This window comes from Amblyomma mixtum, chromosome 3, assembly GCF_055824585.1.
Source record: "Amblyomma mixtum isolate Tamu chromosome 3, ASM5582458v1, whole genome shotgun sequence".
Taxonomy (NCBI): domain Eukaryota; kingdom Metazoa; phylum Arthropoda; class Arachnida; order Ixodida; family Ixodidae; genus Amblyomma; species Amblyomma mixtum.
Window position 1 is genome coordinate 344757364 of NC_143014.1, and position 24588 is coordinate 344781951.

Here is a 24588-nt window from a genome sequence, read left to right on the forward strand (position 1 = left end):
CTTAGTGAATGCGTTGTGGTCTGTGACTTCGTAAAGTGTCTTTGTGCACTGATGCGTACATGAGTAATTATGAGTATGCGAACTTTGAAACGGCACCCGATAACAATCGCGTTCTACTCAATAAAGTTTTGCTTCGAAAGCAACACTACACGAGTCGCCGAGCCATTTCGAGGAGCTGAAGAAAGTCCATACTGCGCATGCGCGAGGAGCAGCGACATCACAAGGCGCACAGCTGGCGCGCCGCCGCCGTCGCTGCGCGGGTGACTCAGGACGGTGGCGTCTGGAAGCTCCTGTGCGCGTGTGTGGCCTCCACGATCAAGCGCCCGTTGCGCGTAGCCGGAGCCGATCGCAGAGGCCTCGGCGCGTGCATTCCAAAGGCTATTCCCGCGTGGATAGTGGAAAGTTTCGGTGCGGCCCTTACACGGATCTTTTTTTTTTAATATTTTCTTCGGGAAAACGGGGTGCGGCCCGTACACGAGTGCGTTTACGCGGTGTGTTCAATTTTGAGAGTCGAAAAATTTCCGGAAATTTTACCCCGCGTAATAGGCGCACCCCGAACTTTGAGCCGGATTTTCTGGAAAAAAAAGTGTGCCTATTATGCGAGTAAATACGGTAAAGCGCATAAAGAACGGTGCGCACAAGGCTGTCAGTCACTATGCCGAAATGTTACGAGAGGATCCTGCTGATGAAAGACAGCTTGTTCGTGATTTGGCCACTGACTTGAGAAATGGCCCAAAACATGTGTTTGGGTGTCATGATGGCTGCAAAAGTTATTTCTGTGACCGCACCAAGGGTGAAGACTTATACGGGACGCTTCCTACCATGCTGAAAACAAAGATAATGACTGCAGCCAACAGTATTGCGGAAAAAGCTGACCGTCTCATCAATGATGACACAAGCAACCTTGCGGAAGCCCTCATGTCTCTTGTTGCTAAGCTTTGTGGCGGCAAGCAGATCAACCGGTGCCAGAAGGGTTCCTATGAGCATCGCTGCCAAGCTGCTGGGCTAAGCTTCCAGCTGGGGCCCCAGTGGCACGCAAAAACTAGCAAAGCAATGATTCGCGAGAGCCCCGGTGCTGTCTACAAGAAGTATGCTAACAGGAAAATGGCTGCAAAAGACCGGCGATTGCCTAGGAAAAGACTTTTTGACAGCCAGCATGACCGGAAGATCCGTGCCGCTTGCACCTCATCACCTCACTATGGGGCCAATTGCATGAAGCCAGACATGCCACCTGATGAGTTAGCTGAGAAAGCAGAAAGGCAGCTACAGGAGCTCCAAGTTGATAAGGAACTATGCGAACAGATTGAGGCGCAAACACGGGGACAGGCAGACAATTCGAATTGGTTCGAGCAAAGGAGGCTCCGCCTCACTGCTTCAAATTTCCACGCTGTCTGCATAAGAAGGGACTGCACACCCTGTGACGCACTGGTAAAGGCCCTGCTTCATCCAAAGAGCTTCACAAATTCTGCCACGGAGCACGGCAAGCAGCATGAGAGCGTTGCACTCCAGTTATACGGAGCACAGATGAACAGAGTTGTTCAACCATGCGGGCTGTTTGTTGACCTTGAGCATGGCAGCGTCACCTGACGGGGTGGTTGACGAGGACCGAATTGTAGAGGTGAAATGCCCGTTAACTGCAAAGGAAGGTGAGCCCCTGGAAGCAGCGCGAAAGTTCTCAGAGAAGAAGCAAAAGGAAGGCGATCCAGTGCTTAGACGATCGCACAGATATTCTTACCAAGTGCAGGGCCAGCTTCATGTCACCAGAAGGAATATCTGTGACTTCGTAGTGTATACAACAAAGGGAATACACGTGCAAGAGGTACGCCGAGATGACAATTTCTGGGCAACGAAAATGAAGCCATTTCTGGTACGTTTTTATAGAGACTGCCTTCTTCCAGAAATTGTAGACTCCCGCGTTGCTCGCTCCATGGAAGTGCGCCGCCCAGACTGGAACAGGATTGCTGTAGAGGCCAGGGAAAAAGCAAAAAAGAAAGCACTGCCTGAGGTAACCAGCAGTCAGCCCAGCAGCTAGAATGACTGCCTTGCCTCTTGACATGCCCTGCCCTCTGTGACGGATGCGGTGCGGCGGAAACTCTAGAGCCCCTGCTCTTTCGCTCTACCGCGTTCGCCGATGCTCGTCGTGACATGCTCGCAGCCTACAGGGCTCCGGGCATTCTCCCAGACGCTCTCACGATGCTGTTGTGGCCGCAGGGCAGTGCGCGCGTCCTCGAGCGAACAGTGGTGAGCCTCTGTGCATTCCTCAAACAGACGGGGAACGCTCCGCGTGTGCTACCTTGGACGATGAACAGCTGGACGCCCCCACTCCAGCTGTATTGGTTTTATGTCGTGCGCGTGTGTTTGCACTGTGCTCTACAAGACCTTCACGTGCGTGCGACCTGTATATATGTTATTATGTTAATATGTAAATAGATTTATTGCCAGTGTACCTCTCCCCCTGACCTTTCTACTATCCCCTCACCGCTTTCATTTCACTTCTAGACACTGCCTGCTATCCTTTTTTTCCGCTGCCCCAGCTCAGGTGCTTCCAGCAGCAGTGGCAGTTGCCGGGGCTAGCAACAATCTTTTCCCTTCCATTTATCATGCAATAAAACCACTTACCTTACCTCTGTGACATCTATTTGCCTATTCATGAATTACCATGGGGAGCCGAATAACCACTACGATGAAAGTGCATGCCGTCTACAGTAAACTAACTGGTTCGACCAGTAAAAAATGTGCATGTAATTGCTTTCGCCTTCTTTTTACTTGATAAATTAATTGAAAAATTGGCGCATTCCAGATCCGACAGAATGCGATCTGGTCGGCGCGTCTAATCATTCAGTATTTGCTGAAAAGAACTGCTTCGCACGCAATGGACGGTGTTGTATGGAATAAAAATCAGAAGCGAATTATTTTGCTGCGAATGTGTGAATGCATGGCAACTGGCCCATCTCAAAATGATTTGCTACTAACCCATGAAACCAAAGGGCGGGCTCAACACGAAAGTGCAGTCATGAAATTGTTGAGCGTGAACACAGCAGCGCGTGGCAGATAGCCTCGAGCCCTACTCTTGTCGATACGCGGCGGTCGCCTTCATAAACAAAGTGGAAAGGGAGGTGTGTCCTTCTTCTTGCTGGAAGCAGGCAAGGCGGCATAGCCCTTTCCACCACGTTCATGAAAGCAGCCGGCGCGTGTCGCCACAAGTAGGTCTTGAGGATACTTGCCATGCGCTCCCGTGTTCACGCTCATAAATTTCATGACTGTACTACACACGTTTCTTGCGTGTTCCCTGTGCAATAAATATGACAATACACTCCGGTTACATTGAAATAATGGACAGTAGTCCGCCCAATATATTGGTTCGAAAACTACAAAGGTATGCACTCTGCTTTTAGCGCGTGCATTATTACGGGAAGCTGAAGCAAGACAAGGAAGCAGCTGCCAACGTTCTTCCATAGCGTGCCGCTCTTGACATCGCATTTCAGTGTCAAATAAAATATCGCGGGAAAAAAAATATCAAAAAATGATTAGAAGGACGTTATAGTTGCCTGACAACAGACGGTGTGAAAATAACAGCTGTCGCTTCAATTTCCAGGTACGCGTGCGTGAACGCGCACACACGCACGCACGCTTTTTCTATCTTTGACCAACCCCAAATCAGGGCAAATCGACGCAAGGCGAGTAAGATATACATTTCAGCACGCGATGGAAAATTCTAGAGGCAGTAAGCAACCAAATAAGGCAAACTAGATGCAAGAAGATGACTACACCCACTGCCTTGCAGTGGGTGTAGTCAGGCTGATGATGAAGATGCAAGAAGAAAGACGTACAGTCCCCGTCAAAAGTATACAGCCCCAGGGGTTCGCTTCTAAGCTGTTTAGTGGGGCTCCCTAGCACATCTAGCACTCCAAAGATTGGGAGGGTTGAGGAAGCGATGCTATTCCTCTCTCGAGAGGTCACGGTCGCTGAGCATGCATAACGAGGCACGCAGCAGGCCTCACAAGCAAACCCCTTGGGCCGTATACTTTTGACGGGTGGTGTACGTCTAACATAAATAAGAGCACACAGTTCAGGATCCAAACGGGAGAGGGGAGGGGGACGCCCTAAGTGCCTACAGAACTATCCCTTTATAGCCGGCCCCTTTTTTGACAACGTTTCTCCCCCCTCCCCCCCTTCCTCGTACAGTGTTTAGACTTAGTCCGCTTCGTGAATGATATGCATCTATACTGCATTTTTGTAAACCTTGGCAAAATTCTGTTCAAACTGACCGTCCCGAATTGGTTGCAAGATGCCGCCGCATGTACGACGAATATTTTTTATTCCGACACGCTGTGGTGGTAACCCTCTCGGTAGCAATTTCACGTCTCTTGTGCAATATCGATTAATCTCAGCGGTAAACAGAAATTGACATTTGCCCACTTCTCTAAACCTTGTTCTTCACCAACCCTAGATTCTATGGTTGGACAGGCATCCGTCGAGCGTTGTCTGAAGTTGTCTAGCTGTCTTTGTTACAGTTGTGTTATCATAGATGTAACATTATTTGATAGAAAATATTTTTTTTTCAGCGCTCGAGTTGGCAGGTTACACTCTAGATAAGGAGTGTTACGACTACTACTAATATTACTACGCATCAACAGGGACGAAGTGATTGTACGCGCAAAAGACGAGGGCAGAAAGAAGAACACAAGAAAGGCACCGACTTCAACTACAAGGTTCATTGCAAAAAAACAAAAAAAACGCCAGAAGTATATACCTGGGACATAAAAAAGCATATATAATTTGCATGATGTCACACCTTTCTATTTTTGTCGTCCGCTTTCCCTTTTCGCTTACTGCGTGCTGGGCAGCATTATTTTTCTTTCTTTCTTTTCCTTTGCCAACACTAATATATGTATCGACATTGAAAATAGAAAAGTCTATAGTCGGGTACAACGCAAGGACGTAGCGGCACATACCCTCAAATGAGGCCCTCCAGACAGTAACGTCGACCGCACAGCTCTCTGTGGCTATGCAGGCAAGGCTAAACAAGAGAGGGAGGGAAGCGGTCCTTTGTTCCCCTGCCGCGCATCCTTGTCCCGAACAAAGAAAATCCTCCCTCCGATGCCGTTTGGGCAAAGACGGTACCCTCTTTGTCCCAGCTCTCCAACTTTTCCCTTCACCCTTCCACAACCATAACCCGAACAAAGGAAGCCCCACTCGCGACGGCAAGGCCCTTCTTCCCTCTATGCTTAGCCTTGGCTACATAGCCGCAGAAGGCTACCGCGTGTGGTTGTGGAAAAACCAGCAAGGGGCAGGCAGAGAAAGAAGCATGCCGAATCCCCCCAGCCAACACCTCCCCCCACGCACGACGGGGACAAGCAGCCGGGTTTGCCATGGTTCATCTGTAACCCTCTGAAGGCAGGCGCAGCAACAAAAGAAAAGTCTTCACGCAGCGCGCGGGTCAACAAAGGACCGGAAACACATCTCAACATCTCAACCGGAACCAGTCTCGGGTCGCTCAGGGGCAAAACGGGTAGACACTTTCCCAGTCATGGATCAGTGTCGTAGCCTGGTGGCAGAATCTGAACTACTCGCAAGATGGCGGCAGTGGAACCGCCACCTTTATGGCGAAGCTGAAGCGTGCTCCTTTATTTTTCTATTTGACTCAGAAGACAGAAGACGCCTGTTGTCGCAGCATTTTTCGGCGAAACTGCTACCAGCCCATTTGTGGGTTGAGCGGCGATGACGATGGCGGAGGGGGTGGCGCCACCAGATCTCATGACCGGACAGAAAGCCGAAGCTAGTCGCGACTGTCATCGAACAACGCGCTCGGTTGTGGAGAAGACAAAGACAATACAATTACAGAGGACACAAGAGCTACTCTTTAAGGTAGCGAAGCGATAGCGTTAATGTGTTACCGCTCATAAATGCGTAATGGGTCATTCTCCATACATTCACTGATCTCTGGCAGTTCTCATTCCAATCCTGGCGCACTGATGCCGCGGCTAAACGATGCGCTAATGTCCTGCGGTGGAAGGTGCTGCCATCGGTTGAAATTGAAGACCAGGGTTGGTCTTGCCAAGATGCCTTTCTCGACCTTTCATTGGCTGCCACCTGCCACGGTGGCCAGTTTTCTCAGAATCCGGCGGGCAGATTCTCATGACGCCACAAGGTGGTGACCAATGTGGCCAACCTGAGTTGCTTCTGCGGTCATTTTTCGCTGAAAAAGATGACGATAAGGAGGCCGGATTTTCTGCAGAACGCATTCCAAGGCTTCCCAAGGCTGTTTAGTCGGCGGCTCTCCGGTACCCGTAGCGTCACCCAACTCGGGCCTTCGCCGCTCGCGGCTACATCTCTACTGCCCCCCTCGTCAACGGCGCCCTGACGCCGTTCCGTCCGGCAGTGCTTAATCCTCAGGAATTCTGTAGACTTTTCGAACGAGACGTTCGTCGCGAGCTTGTGTCTCGGCTGGTGTCTCTTGAGGGGGGGGTGTCGTCGTGTGGTGGCTCTTCAGTCTCAAGCTGCCACCGCTCTTTTGCCTAGCCGACGCGAATCAGCCCCAAAGGGCGATGGACGCCCTAGCGGCCCGGCGCCTGCGCGCGCGCGCGCGCGCATCGTTCCAAGAAATGTCATTCTTCGCTTCGAGCGCACCCCTCCGTCCCGTCCCGTCGCGGAGGGGGGGGGGGGGGGGGGTCCACTAAGACGGCAGCAACGGGGTGCTGAGAAAGAACGACCGGCCCCAATGACCCCGCGTGCACTACCGATACCTTACAACCAGCGTGAATATTTACGAATTGTGCTACTTATGAGGTTAACCATTTGAAGGAGAAGAGCATCGTTCGCCATTTATTTTTCAACAAAAAAATCGCACAAAATTGTAGTGCAAATAAAATGAAAAAAAAATGTTGTTTCTAATTCTTTTCTTTTTTTTAATATACGTAGGTCCGTCCGCAAAGCACCAACCTGAGGAAAATGGATATGCTTAGAGGCAAGGCGTCGTCATTGCGGAGCCACTGCAGCGTGTCCTGCTGCTGCGTAGCCGGCGGCGGCTGCTCTGGATGAGCGTCGGCGTCCTCTGCCGTACCTGTAGTGGCGAGCATTTCTTCACTCGTCAAGCACGGGCTCTCAATGGCAAAGCGGTGCAGAAGGCCCTCGGGAAAAGATCTCAAGGTCTCCATCCCTCTGCAAGCACGATCTTGCTGCAGAAGTTACCTCCCGCAGCCGACTGCCGAGACACCGGATCAGACGTGCGGCTGCGCTGCGATGCTACATGGAGTCAATCGCGTCTTCCAAGCGCGGGCATTTCCAGGCGAGTACACACGAGCCACGCGCACACTGTCGAGCGTTGAAACAAATTTGGGCGGCTGAAGCGAACGGCACCGCTCACACAAGCACTGCCGAAGACACACACGCCATTCGTGTTTAAGGCGTCTGCGACTGCCTGCATGGTGGACAGCCCTTTTTAATACCCGCAACACCTTGAATTAGCCTTTCTCTTTACCGGCTTTTTTGTACCCGCGCGCGCGTGTGTGTGTGTGTGTGTGTGTGTGTGTGTGTGTGTGTGTGTGTGTGTGTGTGTGTGTGTGTGTGTGTGTGTGTGATCCCACCATTTTCATGCCTCCTTGCAAGTCCACTGCGGCGGCTGGGAGCCCAGTTAGCTTAGCCTTCAGTCGATAAAAATTAGCCGCGTATTACGAGAAATCTTTGTATGTATTCGTTCGGCAATTATTTCTCGTAAACTGGAACTTGGGCACTCAGTTCCAGGATTTCTTGCGTGTCACTGCACTGCAGTGAGGCGATATGGGCGACTGAGTTATCAGGTCCGGCAACGCTTTAGCACTGGTTAGCAGCATCGTTTTTCAAAGTCTGTGCTCGCAAAAGTTTCCTCGTCATCAAAGGCTTATGGCTTATGGGGGTTTAACGTCTCATAGCGACTCAGGCTATGAGGGACGCCGTAGTGAAGGACTCCGGAAATTTCGATCACGTGGGGTTCTTTAACGGTCACTGACATCGCATCGTACACGGACCTCTAGGATTTCGCTTCCATCGAAATTCGACCGCCACGGCCGGTATCGAACCCGCGTCTTTCGGGTCAGCTGCCGGGCGCCATAACCACTGAGCAACCGCGGCGGCCTCCTCTTCAAAGATATAATTTAACCTTTCCGTTTTGTTTTTTCGTACCGTACCTTTTTATGATAAGGCGGAGTGATGCCGCACAGAAACATGCGACAACTTAAAAGGCATCTCCAGCGTTTTTTGTACCTGCTTCCCTTAGTCTCTCAGCTTGTTCACTGAAGCTCTTGTTAATCATATGGTCACACGGTTTTGATAACGTCGACGACAAAAATAAAATAATTCACAATTCGCCAGATTACATGGCTCGGAAATCACAAGTTGATATCTTGGAACGCGCACCATGGAGGTTTACCATTCACCCCGCAGTTCAGACCTGGGCTCCACGGATTTTATGTCCTTCATAACCCGAAGAAATTTCGGCGCGGGCGGCGATTTCCTTATCGTATTGCTGTCAAAGGATTGGTAACAGGCTCCCTGCGGCAACGAAAAGTTTCCTTCCGTTGTGATGGCAACCGCAACGGCGAAGTGGAATTAATTTGTTAATGTCAAGAGCATTACATTGATATGCAGTAAGCTGTAATTATCTCCGCAAATTTTGGTTCCATATTACGGTAGAAAATTTGATAATTGAACTCTCCGCTGATTACCCTCATCAAGAACGAATGGATGGGGAGGGGGGGGGGGGGGCACTTGGTAAACGAATTCACTTTCTCGGATTGTGTATGGCAGAAAAAAAGATCTTTTTTAAATGCGAAAACACCCTGCCACGGTGGCTCACTGGCTTTGGCGTTCGGCTGCTGATCTCAAGGTCGCGGGTTCGATATCGTTCGTGGCGGCTGCATTTCGATGAAGCCGAAATACAAAAACGCCCTTGCGGTGTGCGATGTTATAGTGCCATGTGTACCCTTTTGTAGCTTCGGTACGTTAGGCCTCACAAAACTTTTGCGGTGCTTTAAACCACCATTGTTTTACACTTTTTATAAAATCCCGCACAAAAGAATTTTCAATACCTTGTGTTTGGCGCATGATAGCCTTAGATGCTTATGCGACACTAACACAACACAACGCAAAGATGCAGATTGTTTTTCAACGTTGTTGCATTTTGATGTCAAGAAGTTTTTCGTAGTTTTCAAAGTACAGCATGCCTCCCCCCCCCCCCTCTAATGGTGGCAGAAATATTTACAGGTCGTGTGAAAAGGCGCTGTTAGGCAATAAATTCCCACTGAGTTATGAATGTGACGAAGTACTATGCGAAACAATGCTTGGCCTCTTTGAGGTCAATGCCTTTTTTGAGGTGTATCCGCAGGCAAGTTATTTCGACGAAAAGTGCGTTCTCGGACTGTAGCTACAGAAGGCTGCGAGTTTCGGAATTTAACTCTTCAGTTCATTCCGAGCTAAATAAGGCGCTTCGGGAAGCGCAGCGTGCCCGCCACGGTCACTGCTCCCGCCCATCCTCCTCCTCTGCTGGAGCTGCACCCCCTTGAGCTTTGCACCCGGCTGCGCACCTCACCTCCGTCGTGACGCCGCTGGGCACACGGTCTGCAACGCGGAACCGCAACGCTACTGGGGCAAGGTACAGCTAAGCACAACGCCACCTCGCCTTCTTACTGTTGATAACAGCGGTGCGGGTGCGGGCTAGTTTGTGATCGGTAGTAAACGTAAACTGCGGTAAACACATGTAAGAAAGACGACGAAGCTCGTAAAAAGGGCGCATCATGCAGACCAGCCTTTCGAATGTCCTTGGAAAGTCTTGCCTCACTTGATTAACGAATGTGTCTCAAGGCAGATTAGAAGTCGAGCGGCTATACCAACAATCTGTTTTGTGCTGTAGCTGAGGGCATCTTCAAAAAACAGATGGTCGACAGTGACAGCGTGATAAAAAAAAAAACAGAAAAAAGTGTTGTAGCCTTGCCATACAACCATTCTTTGTCTCACAATATCATCAAGATAACATGGAGAGTGAACGTAAAAGTCGTCCTGTCAGCACCTCAAAAACTAAGAAGGCTTTGCAGGCTGACGAGCCCTTCAGAAAGTGAAAATGTAGGCTGCGAGACACGACATGCCAACAAGTATGTTTACTACATGTGTTGAGGGTATCGTCTATGAGGTACCGTTGTCATGCGGCTGTTTCTCCGTGGGCCAGAGCGGACGATTTGAGTACGAACGTCTGCGAGAGCATGCCAACAGTGTGCGTGAGATGCGTGGAACACTTTCAGTTCATTGCCGCGACTGTGACTTCGAGGGTGGCAGCCACTGTGCTCCGGATTTCGCACATTCTGTGTTGACAGCCATCGGAATCTATGGAGATGGACAGGACATAGAGTGGCTGCGTAAGTGCACCATCAGTCGCATTTCCGAAAAAAGTAGGTTATGTATCTCAGAATAAACTACGAGAATGACTTTCATTTCGCATTGTACGCTATTTGTGATGGTGTCTTTTTTGTTACCTTTTCATGTCGCTATATATTCTTACCTCTCTTTGTAATAAAATTTAGTTGGAAGTTTGCGCTCGTCCGTCGTCTTTCTTACGTCCATGTGTTTACCGCGCTTTACGTTTACTCAGCAAGTATCCTGTGGAAGCAGCCAGCTTGACGCAATGAACCACCACACAGAGACACGGAGAGGACACATACGTCATGTGGTTCCAATTACCGTGCTTTGCCCCACCGGAGTGCGGCCGTCTTCGACCAGTTAAGATCGAGCAGGAAAGGGCCCAATTTCCGGTGTCTCCTCACGTGCCGAGCGCCGCCGCAGCGATCAGGGTCTCGTTCCCGGTGGTTCTCCTTTGGCGTGCCTCCTCGCGCGTCGGGTGATGACGAACAGGTGTCGGCAACACGAGGGCCGCCACGAGTGCCGAGAGATTATCACATGCGATCCTACCGCAGTCTGCGCTGCTTCGATGGCATCCTCCTCACCCTCAAACACGTGACGGAGGCGTGTCCACAAGGGAGGGGAAGTGTTGTGCGCAAAAGTGAACGTTTCAGGCCGCCGTCAGCGAGTGCGGCCGACTCTCCGCTCTTGGCGGTGTACGTAAATAAACCCAGTCGTGTTCTTTCACCATCACACAACTCCTTCACTCAGCGGCCCTACTGTCCTGGTGTAAAGAGCGTCATTTTGACCAAGATTCTGTCGAGCCGCTACACCGAAACCCCCATCCAACACTGTTGCCAGGCGGTGAGATGAACCGGGTAACAAGGTGCAGCATCTGCGGGTGAGTGTTGGTTTTTGGTTTGCATCCTCGAGGCTTCAAATTCTGCGTTGATGTTTTAACTGCTGGTTGATAGGATGTCTGTAGCACAGGGGTACAGTAGCTCAGAATCACGATGAGCGAGCAAGACCAGCATTTAAATGCAGCGACCACAGACATGACGAGGTTGTCGAGGGCAGGGCTGTTGTTCTTGTGCGATGAGTTGCGCGTCGCTCTAGATAAAAAGTATTATTCAGGTAATCAAGAATCCTTAAACGGAGTAAGAGGATGATTGTGAGATTGCTTGGGAAAATGTGCAACGTTGGGTAAATGACCAGGACAGAGAAAGGTAACACGCAGAAGTGAAGCGGCTTAAACTCCAGCTTGAGATGCAGCGAAGGGCAGCCCACATCGGGAAAGGCAAAATCTTGGAGAAATGGAGTGAGGCTACTTCTCAGATTATATCCACAAAGTCTGTGACTGTAGGCGAGTTGGTTAATTGCGACACCACGAGGGAAGCGGCAGAGAACGCGTCCGACCGGTAGGTGCTCCAAGGAAAGCCGCAGTATCCGAGGCCGTGTTCGAGCTAGGCAGCCGCAATGCCGATAGAGAGCATTCAGAGAAGGGGCCTACGCGACCCGACTGCGAGGATTCCCCTCCGATGAAGGTAGGAGTGGCAACGGAGACCGTAAGTCGGGTAATTAAGAGTGAAGCCCTTTCAATTGAATTGCTACAGGCAAGGGCGTCCGCAGAATTTTTTGCAGGGGGGGGACCCCATTGGTGTTGGCGCCGGAGGGGGGGGGGGGGTATATTCGTAGCAAAAAGGCACTATTTGCGGAGTGAATTTATTTATTTATATATATATATATATAAAAATAAGTAAAATACACACATGAAAGAAAAATTACAAACAGCAAATTAAGACGCGATCTGTGCGCACGACGTCGTGATCTTGAACGGGGAAAAGTATGCGCACGACGCGACCTCAGCGCCGCGGCGGCGCAGCGGCGGTGGCTACGCAACCTCCCCCCCCCCCCCCCCCCGGTGCCGAAGTCTCCCTCTAAACGCTACTGAAATCGGCGGCCGGACGGCGCGGCGTTGTGTGCCGCTACCGCTGCTCATGCCGGTGATACTAATCAATCGCGGGTGCGGTCAGCGTCGTGGTTATATGCTCCCCCGCTTCCTTGTGGTACGTTGCCCTGTCCAAGTGTTCCCGCATAGATCTGACGACGGTACCGTAATGATATGTGACCCGGAGCGAGCAGCATCCGCAAACCGACTCCAGCGCCAGACGGTCTCCTACGCGCGACGTTGCTTTGTTTCCCACATTTTTTCGCTCGCCATCCGCGATAGATTTGGATGAGAGATTTGCTCCTTCCTGCTTTGTAAGAGATGTCACTTCAGATAATTTCACCGCAAAATGTCACGCGTACGTCGGCTTGCATGGTTATCTATCTGCGGCTATCTGCATGGCTCTCTGCGGTAGATCTACTAGTCACCCAATATTCCGTTGCAAACATATTCGGCCGCAGTAGCGGCGGACTTAAAAAAGCCGGATACATGCAAATTGAGTTTGGGCCCACCGGGCACGGGAGTTTTGGTTACAATATTATGCCACACACTGCACTTTTACTCAATGCTTTTTTACTCAATGGACCGCCGCCGCGGTGGCTCAGTGGCTATGGTGCTCGGCTGCTGGCCCGAAAGACGCGGGTTCGATCCCGGCCGCGGCGGCTGAATTTCTTTGGAGGAGAAATTCGAGGCCCGTGTACTGTGCGATGTCAGTGCACGTTAAAGGCGTCTCTCATAGCCTTAGTCGCTTTGGGACGCTAAACCCCATAAACCAACCATAAACCTTCCTTTACTCAATGGAAAGAAATAATTCGTTCCTTCTGATAAATTGCCGGAAAACTAGTTCTACGTAACTTTACCACTGTTTCCTCGCATGCCTGGCTATGCTTTTTCATTGTGAACTACAGTCTAGCCCGTTTATAACGAAGCCACTTATAGCTAAATAGCGGTTATAACGAAGGGATTTCAATTTCCCATTCCCATTTTTGCATTTTCAATACATTTTGGGTCCGGTTTTAACGAAGTAAATAAGAGCGCGTCAGCGGATATAACGAAGAGATTTAATACGAACCGAAAAATAATCTGCCAATCAACACATTTTTCCGTCCTTGAGGCGATTTTTTCCGCGAAAATATAGCAAAATTCGGCTGACGGCGTCCTTTCGTGGCGTCGTCTGCTCTCCTGCGGAGCGAAAGGTTGCTTCACTGCATCGCATGGCACGCCGGTCTCGTGTTGCGCCGTCCTTGAATGGCGTCACGGCGTAGAGCGGTAGAGCACGCCGCGCAGGGGAAAATGTAAAAAAGAACAGAGACGATTTTTTTTTTTTCGATGACGTCCAGAGAGCGGCCGTTTTGGCCAATCGCGGTTCTCTATTTCTCCCAGGCAGTTGGCGCCACGGCTGGACTGCAGTCTGCAGGAGGTGTGGCAGCGCGCGCTTTGTTTTATGTCGGTGGCGCGGTGCGCAAGGCAGGGAGAAAGCGCGGCAGCATTGTGCATGTTGGAAGCGTGGCTCATTTTTATCGTTATCGCGGATCGTTGTATGCTGTTTATAAGTACAGAGTTATTCGACTTGATCTAGCTGGTGAACGGACAACTGAGCGCAGTGTCGCACTGTTCCAGGTTGGGAGCACGGCGAACGCTACTGAGATCGCGCGTGACGCCATTGTCACTTGTTTTCTGCCCGCATTGACGCCATCACGGTTTCCTGTCTTGTTCCGCTTCTTTTTCTATTTCGTGACCGCTTCGCCTCAGCGGACCTACTTAGCTGTCCCCTTTCTCGGAACTGACTCCATTTATTTGCAATGTCGAGCCTCGCGAGCCCCAGCACTTCAACGGGGAAGAGAAAGGTGCTGTCTTTGAAGACGAAACGCGCCACGATCCTAGTTGTGCCCCTAAGCCGGTCACCTCCGCAGCGGCCATCGCAGCTGTTGACACGCTATGGATGTACCTCGGAAGTCCGGAGTTCGACCAGATCTTTGGTTCGCAGTTGGATGGTATGGAAGCCGCAATCCTGAAGTCCGCACTCGCGAAACGTGTTCAGGGGACGCTGGACGACTTCTTTCAGCGGCAGTAAATCGGTATGCCGATGTTTGCATTTTTTTCGTAGTCCGCATATTACGAAATAGCGGATATAGCGAAGTGATTTCCGATTCTCGCCGACTTCGTTATAACCGGGCTAGACTGTACTAGAACTTAATGTGACGTATGTCGTAGACTTTGTTGTTATATGTGATCAGGAGCACCAACCGAAAATCGATTCCCGCGCGCGGGTCAGCCCGACGATGATTAGGGTCGGGGTTTTACTGTTGTCAGTTCTGATTCGGAGCGATACGGCACGAGCACGGCGTTGTGCGCTGCCACGAATCTCGCTGTCAGCAATTCGGATACCCCCGTAAAAGGACTTCAAATAAAGCGGAATAGAATTGCCACCGCGCATCGCTTTATTCACAGACTGCAACGCCAGCGTGAGCTAGAGTTCCTGTATATGCTCCCGCAGGGAGCGTATACATGCTACCTTTGGTAGCATATACAGTAACTCTAGCGTGAGCATGCAGCAGCACCACACGACGCCGCAACGAGCAGTACGTCCGGCTGCCGATTTCAGTAGTCTGAATGCGCCGAAAAGGCACTCTCCACGTCTATATCTGTGAGTCGCGATACATCGCATTTCGTTAGTTTTGTCTGCTAGCGCGGCGGCCGAGCCGGCATTCCGACATCGAGCGCGCGCGCCGTCGCGGCTGAGGGCGCTAAGGTCGCGTCGTGCGCATACTTTTCCCGGTTCAAGATCACGACGTCGTGCGCACAGACCGCGTCGCAAATTAAAGCGCGGCTAGGAGAGATACATTGGAGCTTATCAACGAAGAAACCATTAAAACTAATAAAAAATGCAAAAAGATACTATCACTTCGTGGAGAAGTGTGCTCAGCCTTGCTGCATACGGGTTCTCGACTCACCCGGATTGATGACCAGCACACAGCACAATATATGTTCACAAACACGCAACTACAGTCACTCACTCACTCAGTCAGTCTTCCTTGAAAAGCAACTGTAGGCGCCTCGGATTTTTCTGGGCGAATTGCGTAATTACACGGGTGATAAATTCATTTCAGTGCTTCATTACACGCTCTCGGTGCACACTCATCATACATATTGATTGGAAAAACGGTTGAACGCGTACGTCGAAAACAAAAGATGACTATATATACAACGAAAACTTATTTACAAGATAAATGCACGCTCGCAGCTTCATACACCTCGCTCCATCTTGCTCGCGCATCCGCACAGCCGAGCAACCGCACACACACTGCTCGCCGCTCGTCGTTTTCTCGTCCGCTGTTTTGGTTGTTCTCAGCTTCGTTGACAACCGGCCACTATAAACACCGAAGCACAAACACAGAGGCGCGCACACGTGCAAGGGCTTACTTGCCGCAATATCCCCGAATGCGCACTCTGGGGGTGAAAGGAACGCCGCGCGACTTCCGAGGGGAAGGGACACTCGTGACTCGCCACTCCGGTCGGAAAATTTGTTTTTGTGTTTTTATGGGGTTCAGAGCCCCAGCTATGAGGGACGGAGTAGTACAGAGTTCCGGATAATGTCGACCACCTGGGTCGTTTTACCACGCACTGACATCGCACAGTACATGGGCGCTGTTGTGATTTGAGGCCCAGCCAGAGGGGACAGGCGAGCCAGGCAGGCGCCATCGGGCTGCGTTGACCAAAGGGGCTGGTTTTCGGAGAAGACTTAAGGAACGCTGGTGTGGGGCGCCTCTGGAGACTGCGTCGTCGTGAACAAAAGCAGCTAATCCCCTTTGCCGAAGATTCTGAAAGCAGCGCTTCTACCGAACTGCGCTCTCCCGAGGATCGGAGGAGACAGCGAGCGGCGGCGGCGCCGGCTGATCGCCCTTGCCACTGAGCACCCCGACAAAGCGGGGGTGGACACGGCTGATTTGTCCTTCCCTTCTGAAGAATTCATCGGTGGCCAGCGTATGAAGGCGAAAACAAGATGCCCTATGCACTGTCTGCCTCCGTGTCGCTATCTCTCTAGAGATCAAAGAAACAGACACCCATCTCAAGACGGCTCGAAACACATGCTCGCCGGTGCCGCTGTATGTCTGCAACAGGTCGCCCTTTAGTAGAGCTAACGATGGCGTGGTTTGAAAACGGCGGAACGACGCCCGCCCGGACGCGGCATTTCGCAGATGTGACCCAAAGCGTGGAAGCGGGGCTGCTTTTACCCTTTTGGCTGAGCGCACCACCGCCCCTGGCGTGCGGCCATCACTCACGGTTCGAGTGAGTGATTTTCCAGGGGGGTGCAGCCGCCCCCCCTTCCCCCCCCCCCCCCCCCCCCCCCCCCCCTCTGGACGCCCATGGCTACAGGCGTCGAACCTACAAGCCCGCGAAAAGGGAGATTTCTCCAAAGGTGCAGGTTTCAGAAGAGAAACAAAGCGGAACCGTTCAGTCTGTGTGAGTCGAGGCAGCTGCGAGTCAAGGCGTCACTAGAGCATCAGTGAAACAGAAAGCGGTGTGGCTACTTCAGCGAGCTGGCTTTTGAAGACTCATGACGGCTGATAAGCAGGCGAGGCGGAAGAGAATTACCTTCAGTGGAGCAAACGGCACAACTCGCGGGAAGCTGAAGGTCCGTCTGTCAGCTGTGTGGAGCTGGAAATGCTGCGAAGCCAAAGTGGCTAGTTTTGAACCGGATGAAGGTTTCCGAGGTGCGATGGAAGAACTAGAAGCTAGTTCTGATCTGGGGACACACGCTCAGCAGTCTATGCGCAGAATAGGAAAACGGACAAAGGCGAAGGGCAAACAGAGAAATCGATTCATTTGTGCTCACAGCTGCTGATGTGAGCAAAGAGCGGAAGGCGGTAGAACCCGAAGTTTTCCCGCGGTGCGCAACTGTAACTCGCGGACAGGGTTCCTGGCCAGGCGACAGGCACTGGTGCTTCAAAAGCTGACCGCAATGGCAGGAAATTAAAAACGAATTTTCCAGGCATGCATGTCAGAAGCCCATGAAAATCCGTCAGTTCGCGAGAAGAATCAAATTGCGCTGTCCTGGGTCAAAGACGGCAAGAGAAAAGGCAAATCGCTGTGCGAGCTTCCTTGCGCGTGACTTGAGGGGAAACTATCGTGGATATATGCGGATTCCCCGAACACTCCAGGAGAGAAAGACGCGTGTGCGGGATTTTTCTTGGGAAGCAGCCAGACAGGAGCACAGCCGAAGAGTCGGGACTCGAAGCGATAGGGGGAGCGGGACAGTACTTGTTGCAGCCTGTTGTCGACAGCAATTATGGGCTTTGCAAGCGCTACCAAAGACCTCTACTCTTGTCGAAAGGGCGGAAAGACGCTAGCGAAGGCAAAGAGTGGGTTGGCTTCCTCTCCCTAAGCCCCTGTAGCTGAAAGGTGGTTAGTCCGTGGCCCCTACGCGCGCGGCTGAAAAGGCCATTGTTTGAGCGCGGCAGAGGGAAATCACCTTTGTCATAGATCGTGCCTGTACTTGGCCATTTCTGGTAGCCGATATCGTTTTGTTATTTCACGTAAGGCTACTAAAGAAAGGCTACCGATTAGGTTGAGTTTGCTTTTGTTTCTCACTTTCGACGCAGGAAGTTTACATGCATGGGCGTGTCAAACTTCGTGGAGATACCAATGGCATGTTGCTGTGTAAAGGCGAAAGTTGGGCGAGTTGGTGGACGTTCATGATTAAAAAGTAGCGCGAAGGAATCATTAAAGTAAGATAGGACGACGCAGACAAGCGTTATCTTAGCGCGGGCGTGCGTTGCCCTGTCCGTCTCTATTTCTTTCTGTATTACAGAAATCTTAAAATTGGAAAGGCAATTAAAAACGGACTAATGAAGATACGTTGATTAAACTGCGCACACTGCACTACTATATTTTCCTCCCCAAATGGTGAAAATATTGATGCTGCGCGCTCCGATAAGCGACAGATATTTGTGCCCAAAATAACTAAGTTTTCATGTATTTAAAAGGCCGCCGATCACAAAAATTCAACGAGTGCACATGCCAAAATGTAAAGTAACAGACTAATGTCTATTCTACGTGTAGTCCAAACGAAACTGTCCTAATTTATGTAGTTTCTTCAGAAAAGTTCTCTGAAGTAGGTCATGTCGAAGAAACTACCGAATTGGTCATCTGCAATGCCACCTCTTGCGCAGTTGTTAATGCAGTTACGCTCCAGCGGTGTGCATCAATTGACAGTGCACATTGAGCTTCCAGACGATGCCTACACTGCGCTGTTTGAACAAGAGCATCGCGCACAATGCTCGCGCGAACAATGCCTAAAAGGCAGCATTCGCGCTGCCGGAGTGGTACCCCCGCTTGCGGCACTGTAGGTGAGGCCTCGCGAAAAGAAAAAAAAAGAGAAGTGCCTGTATTTGAAAGTGGTCTGAACAGTTTTCTTCTAAGGGATCTCATTTGCGTACTCACATTTATCGCCGCGCAAATAGTTTGTTGATCGTGTTGTTCTGAGATTAAGCGAGCGAAACGAGGCTGTCGAAGTATGTGGACAATTGCTGTAGCAATGCTATGTATAGATGGTTTTTACGAGTTGCGGAACTCAGACAATCAGTTTAAGGAAGAATTGTGCCAGTATGCGAATGAGTATGGCTTCACAAAAGAAACTCTAGCCTCCAAGGGCGCGGACACATGGTTGGGCGGTCAAGCAGCAGAGACAGTGATGATGATGGACGACGGAAAAGCAGCCAAGGCTTCGAGGAACGCGGGCGGAGCGGCCGCCTGCGTGGGAAGCGCCTTGACGCTTTTGCTGTGGGACCGCGTTGCAGGCCTGCGCAGGTTTCTTGCATTCACTAAGTTGTGTTTTAACCATGAAATGCTTTTAGCTCCCGTTGTCGGCATTGTGGTGACGTCACGCCGAGACCGAGAGCCATCATCCGGGCACTGAAATCCACTCATCCGGGCACTGAATTCCACTCATCCGGGCTCTGAAACGAGAACATCCGGGCACCGTACGAGACTTAACGAGATTCAACGAGACTCTCTAAGCCCTCCTACGGGACAAGCGTTTGACAAGCGTTTGCGGGTAGGCAGGCTGGAAACGCTGATTGGTCAAAGAAATATGACGTCATACGCGTGACGTCATAGGTGACGTGATATTTAATGACGTCATGTCCGGTTGGGGACAGGCATGTTTTCCCTAGATTTTTCCCCGCCACCGCTCGTCAGCGGACGGGGCTGCTCGCGAGGAGCCGAGAGGCGAGGAGGCAGCGTGCACTGCCTAGGTGGCTTTGGCACTGCAGCGTTGCCTCCTCGGCGTGTCCCCGTCATGTCTTTCGACCCGCCGCGGTGGCTCAGTGGCTATTCGACCATTCCAGCTCCTATAGGTGGCGCGGCGGCAGTACAACATGGCGGACGAGGCGGCGATGACGCCGCTGCCATGGCGTGCACATATTAGAAGCAAAGCGGCTTCTTGACGTTGTGGCATCTTTCGTGAGAGATTTAGCGCCTACATAAGCAGTTGTAAGTCATTTTCAGACAATAATAAGAGTTCATGCTTGTGTTTGGGTGCATTGCAGGCTAGAAATAAATTTCTATATAAGCATGGAATTGCTAGTTCGCAAGTGCCGCAAAAACTTCGTCGGCGTTCACACACGAACCAAACTCTGCACAGTAAAGTGCGACAGACACTTTGAATATTTTACCGTTCATTTTTTTTTCTTTTGACACGTTTATGTGCGGCAATTACTGTCTATACGCGGGTAAGGGCCTGACTTTTATTCGCAATTTTGGTTGTTTTCGGCGGTAATCCGAAAGCGGAATTCTACAGTCCAGTTTTTAAGCTATTGTTTGAAGAAGCTACTTTAATGACCCAGACAGTCTGGCCCTATATTTGATGCCTACATGAGTGCGGGCGGCCCTTACACGCATAAATGCGACATGTGTATTTATTTCGCGCTGATCTTTAAGGACACAATTAAAAAGAACATAGTAACACCATGGCATTGGTCCCGCGGCATCCTGTACTACTTCCCTTACCAATTACAGCTCGAACAAAATCAGCTTTTTAATGTTTGGCTGTATCAAACAAGCCAGATACACCAACATCCTTCAGCCTACAATTTTTCTGTTCAGCAGTCTTTAATGTGGGCAGTAGCTTCTCTGCAGACTTAGTTGTATCCTACTAAGTTTATCTGCAGCGTGCTTTCTTCCCATATACGGTAATAGAAAATGCAATGTATACTGTTGTTCCAAGCGGCAGCCAGACGGCCGTTTGCTTAATGGAACAGCCCATTCTTGCGCTGAAATCTGTTTTAGACAAGCGGAATGAAAAGCGCAGTGACCGAATGAACTGACGAGTTGTCAAAAAACGTTTGCGATTATTCAGCTACTTTGCGCATTATATTCGAAAAATGAAGAAACCATTGTGAAATTCTTGTATTTATATCGCCATTTCGCAATCACGTTGTGGCCAGAACACCGTGTTTAATCTAGACCTGAACGGACTGAAGCTTGATGAAAAATCTTCATTTGCTGCAAACGTCAGCCTGAAAATATAACCAATATACTTCCCATCAGCTCGATGTTTAAGCTCTGCACTGCCTTCATGCAGCTCTAAACAGGAATGCAGTGGCGACGCGGTGTCAAGACGTCAACAAAGTACGTGCGGCTGAAACGCCTTGCCAATTTGCCGAACGCACTTATTCAATGCTTTTTGCACTCTTTACGTGTTTTAGAAACAACATGTCTCCTTTTTCGAATGTTCGCACATCGTAGAATAGCTGAATATTCTCGTTTTTGACGCGTATCTTCACGCTCCAAGCCACTGGGATCGCTTGCGCCGCGCTGGGCGATCACCGGCTTTCCGCTTCAGGAGGAGGCTGCGTGGCGGCGCCACCGTCGCTGGAACGACCGAATAGCGCTCGGCCGCTGATCCGAAAGACGCGGGTTCGATCCCGGTCGGGGTGGTCGAATTTCGATGGAGGCTAAATTCTAGAGGCCCGTGTACTGTGCGATGTCAGTGCACGTTAAAGAACCCCAGGTGGTCGAAATTTCCGAACCCCTTTCACTACGGCGTCCCTCACAGCCTGAGTCGTTTTGCGACGTTAAAACCCCAATAAACCATAAACCCATGTTCCTCAGAGCGCGCGCGAGATTAAAAAGCGCACCTGTCGCGCTGCGCTGTCACACTGCATGCCTGCTTCTGTGCATTTCTTGCGGACTCCTTTCAGTCATACTTAGCTATACTATTGACCAAAACGCTTCTTAAACAGTTATTTCAAGTTTTATTGCTATGTATAAAGAATATGTTTGTAGCAGGTGCGTGAGCCCGAACAAAAGAAAACTGTTTTTATTCCCCTTCAGTATTCCTGCTTATCGAGACTTGAGCATTTATATGTTGCAGTACAACTTTTTTCAGGCATCACAACTGATGTTTCGATGTGCTTGGTACATATTCATCTTCAGACATTTCATGTCTGTTGGGTAAAAAACAAATATACGAAATAATACTTGACTGCATCAATTGTGACTGAGGAAACTAGCATCACGTATAGCATGCTCTTGAAATTCCTCTAGCTGTTGCACAGAAGTCTGTAATTGACTTCATTGTAGCTTCATACTTGCACCATTTAAACTCTGCACATAGCTCTTTTTTCACAAAAGGAAATGTGATTAGGTTGCTGAATAGAGCTGAGCACGGGCTGCAATTTCGAACCCGCGCCCTGCCCGGGACTTAACCTAGCGACAGGAAGCCCGGCCCGACACTGAAGGACCCTGAGCACGCTCGTGCTCGGCCCGGCCCGACCTGCAAAGCGGCGACGACACAAAAAGAGAATTTCAGGAAAATGAGTTTATTTCAATGACATTCAAATTTTGACCTCGCATTCCAGATCACAGTTTGGGATTATACACAAGACACAACGCATAAAGGTATAGATTTATCACTCTAAATATGCAAGTTGTTCATTGATGATGGCTTGATCGAAACAAGAGCGGCGCTCTTTCATTACGAATCCTGCGGCGCTGAAATTTTTCTCGCTGCTTGAATTGGTGACCGCAACGGCTAATACTTTCATAGCAAGAAGAGAAACGCTTGAAGTACGAAGGGGAACGACAGACGTGGTGTCGTAAGCCAAGGATGGCGTGCCACGACAGGAAGACTTTTTGACTTGTCAGAGGATAAGCGAGCAAATAAGCGACATGGCGGCGCTATCCTGCGAATGCCGATGTGGCCGCGACGTCCCTGCTTCTACTATTCACGGGAAGGCACGGTGCTGTGTTCACTTCGCTGACAAGCGATTACGGCGAAACGCAGCACTGCGCCAGAATAGTACGAGCTGAGCTGTAGTGGAGGCGCCAGTGACATTCTTCTAATGCCATTCATGTGGTGGGCCCCCCCCCCTTCGCTCTCGCCCGCGACTATTGTCCGTCTCCCCGGCCGGAACCGGAGAGAGTGGCTCCTGCCGGGTAGGCGGACAAGAGAGAAGGCTGCCGGCTCTGCGGTGCGCTGCGAGTGGCGAGTGGAAGAATTTAACCTTTTCCCGATGTGCTGCTGCAGCGCGACTCCGTGACCCCGCGACCTCGCGTGCGCCGTAGGCAGCCCTGCCTCCGCTTCCCAGAACCATCCTTTCTTCTTACAAGGCGCCCAAAACTGGTTGCTTTGCCGCAACGTTGGTACTTGCTAGAACGAAAAATGCGTGTCCAGCCCCAGCTAGCTTTTTTTAGCGTTTGTACTATCCTCCCCTCCTTGTACATTCCCTCCTGGATGGTCTAGACACAAATCACTTCCTGCTGTGCATGCAAGACGCCCAGCGCACCACAGCCATATTCGCACTTCCACATATATGATACATGCTTTGCCCAACTTAGAGCCCTGGGCGTTTGGTTGTGAGTAACACCGTATGGCGCGTAATGCATTCCCATCAGGAAGAATTAAAATATGAGAAAATTCATCGCAAGATATATTTCCTTGTATTCTCCAAGTAAATTACTTCTATACTAACTCCTCCCTTCTGAAGTGACCAAAAGATAAAACAACTCAGCGTGTGAAAAAGGTGAATGCAAAAATACACTACTTTTGTGCAAAATTCACAGGAAGTGCACTTAAATTGCCACAAGTGCATGGCCAATTAAGGAAAAAAAAACAAGGGCAAAGGACGGAGACGCACAACAGGAACACAGGACGACGCTGTGTTCTGTGTTCCTGTATTCTGTGTTCCCAGTTCTGTATCCCCGTCTTTTGCGCTGGTTTTCTTTCTACAATCGTGAACCAATTAACTCGCCCAGCTCTCCACTCTACTGGACCAATAATGCATCAAGCTTCACAGTGCATTAGTGTTATATCTTATGCTACATATTTTCGAATTGTTTTTGCTGCAAAACAGGTATAAGAGGTCGGCATACACGTCTTTCATTTGCTTAGGAAGAAAGCAGCGCAGTCAAGAAAGTTGCTCCCTCATGCCAGTGAACATTTAAAAAATGCGGTTTTTTCAGCGCCAGTATAAAATCTTTGCTGCTGACGGCATGTTGAAATTTTCGTTAATGCACCGTAATAATTATCTCATGAAGCCCCAGCTCTTGTGGCCCAGGACGAAGAGTACGATGATTTATGCAATATTTGAAGTGCATTTTTGAACCAAGTTCTTATTGCTCTAAGTTCTCCTAAGCAAATAAAACTGAAAATTGCGATAATTTTGATAATGCTTTATGGAGCTAACACTACCAGGACGTGGTAAATAAACAAAAAATAAATTCTTTGATAAAGGCCTGTACGCTGCACTTGTGCTGCTCATTTATTTCATGCTGTCCATTTTCTCAGTGCAGTGTCTTCTTTGATAGGCATATTTCTGGCTCATTACATACTTTGCTTCGGTTCACAATTCTTCTTTTAGATATATTTAATCCACTTTCCTGCCATGATCTCTATTCAAACGTAATTTGTGTAGTTTTGCTTTGTCCGGTCTCCTGCAATGTTCTAGTATATATGAATGATGTGAAGACCTGTTTCAAGCTGTTGCACTATAATTCAGTCTAACCTCCTCGATCACGATCACCTAAGCCTTTCCTTATCTGTTGCCATACTTTTTTATGGAAACACTTAAAAACAAAGCACCATGATCTATTTCAGTATTGTTTTATTTGCCGATCTAATTTTTTCGAAGATAACATGGAATCCCAACTCCCCTTTAATGTCCCCGTTCTCGTCTCGAAGTCGCGAATTTTTAGATGTGCGCTCAGTATTCTCGTTAGTGCATTTGTGCTCACAAGGGTCTATAACAGCCAACGCGGCGAATACGCTAGAT

General features: G+C 49.9%; 1 protein-coding gene and 1 pseudogene across 1 annotated transcript in view; both read left to right on the forward strand.

The window, feature by feature from the left end:
- The first annotated feature begins 597 nt into the window (after positions 1-597).
- LOC149356207 (uncharacterized) lies at positions 598-2124 on the forward strand (annotated as a pseudogene).
- Positions 2125-11053: 8929 nt separating this feature from the next.
- The window catches only part of LOC149356208 (calsyntenin-1-like), a 50206-nt gene continuing 36671 nt past the window's right edge, over positions 11054-24588 (forward strand). The window contains exon 1 of the mRNA XM_089576278.1: positions 11054-11266. The gene's annotated coding sequence lies outside the window, so the exon portion shown is untranslated. The remainder of the gene's footprint in view (positions 11267-24588) is intronic.